Source organism: Arachis hypogaea, chromosome 17, assembly GCF_003086295.3.
Source record: "Arachis hypogaea cultivar Tifrunner chromosome 17, arahy.Tifrunner.gnm2.J5K5, whole genome shotgun sequence".
Lineage (NCBI taxonomy): Eukaryota > Viridiplantae > Streptophyta > Magnoliopsida > Fabales > Fabaceae > Arachis > Arachis hypogaea.
In genome coordinates this window covers 65,868,658-65,870,099 of record NC_092052.1, presented here as the reverse complement: position 1 = coordinate 65,870,099, position 1,442 = coordinate 65,868,658, and the positions used below count along the sequence as shown (strand labels likewise).

The following is a 1,442-nucleotide window of genomic DNA, read 5'->3' as shown; positions in this document are numbered from 1 at the left end:
TATTATTCTTGCATTTTTACTATGCTTTTCTTTCATGCCTTCCATGTGTTTGATAAAATGCTTGGTTGGACTTTAGAGTAGATTTTGAGCATTCTTGGCTTGGGAAGAGTAATTGGTCAATCTTGAGTCATTAATACCCAATTTAGATTGGTGATCTAGAGTTGTTAGTTAATATCATTTTAAATGACTCTAATCTCTTGCTAATTCAATTAGTGAGTTGATTAGGATTTTTTATTTGAGATTAACTAGTCTTGTTTGACTTTCTCTAATGGATGATAACTTATACCTTCTTTCAGCATTGGGGATGACGAAATAAGATAAATTCTTGTTAATTATTGTTATGATTAATGACTAGGATAGAAAGCCTATGATCTCAAACCTTGCCATGAATGTCTCTCTTTATTACTTGCTTTCTTTAGTTACTTGATTGATTTATTCTTCTTGTCATTTAATTCTTGCCCCTTTACTTTCTTGCCCCTTATCAATCAAACCGCCTTTGTTCCTCATAGCCAATAATTGACCATTTCATTGCAATTCCTTGTGAGATGATCCGGAGTTTAAATACTTCGATAAATTTTTAATTGGGATTTGTACTTGTGACAAAACCAAAATTTAATTTGATGTGAGAGTTGTTTGTTAGTTTGGAGCTATGCTTACAATGAAGTTCTTCTTTCTATAAGAAAAATTCCTAACCAACACGATTCTCGCTATCATGAGCTGAGCAATGTCACAAACGTCCCCTTGAGTGTAGCTTCCAGTCAGGCCATAGGATGCATCTTGAGTGTTGAAAGCTAAAACCTGCATCCCGGCCAAGTGCTGAGAGATAATACTGATTTGCTAGGACATGAGCTTGTTTTGAGCCAAAATGGCATCCAGTGTGTCCACCTCCATGACTCGTCTCTTTTGAGTAGTCCCAGTGTTCACAAGGTTCCTCTTAGAGGTGTACAGGTACTGGTTGTTGGCACCATCTCAATAAGCTCATCTGCCTCTTCAGACGTCTTCTTCATGTGTAGAGAACCACTTGCAGAGTGATCCAATGACATTTTGGCCATCTCAGAGAGGCCATCATAAAATATCTACAACCTGGTCTAATCCGAAACCATGTCAAGAGGGCACCTCCTGATCATCTGCTTGTATTTCTCACATGCCTCATAGAGGGATTCTCCATCTTTCTGTCTGAAGGTATGGACATCTACCCTAAGCTTACTCAGCTTCTGAGGTGGAAAGAACTTGGTCAGAAATCCAATGAACACCTTCTCCCATGTGTCCAAGCTCTCATTGGGTTGAGAATCAAGCCACTGCTTTGCTCTATCCCTTACAGCAAAAGGGAAGAGCATGAGCTTGTAAACCTTAGGGTTTACTCCATTCGTCTTAACTGTGTCACAAATCTGCAGGAAGTCAGATATGAATTTATTAGGTTCCTCCTACAAGAGTCCATGAAA

The 1,442-nt window shown here is 38.6% G+C and overlaps 1 non-coding gene across 1 annotated transcript; it reads left to right on the top strand.

Moving 5' to 3' along the window:
- The first annotated feature begins 1,096 nt into the window (after positions 1 to 1,096).
- LOC112767527 (small nucleolar RNA R71) lies at positions 1,097 to 1,205 on the top strand. The gene has a single exon (XR_003184970.1). It is a non-coding gene; the product is annotated as a small nucleolar RNA R71 (small nucleolar RNA).
- Positions 1,206 to 1,442: the final 237 nt, after the last annotated feature.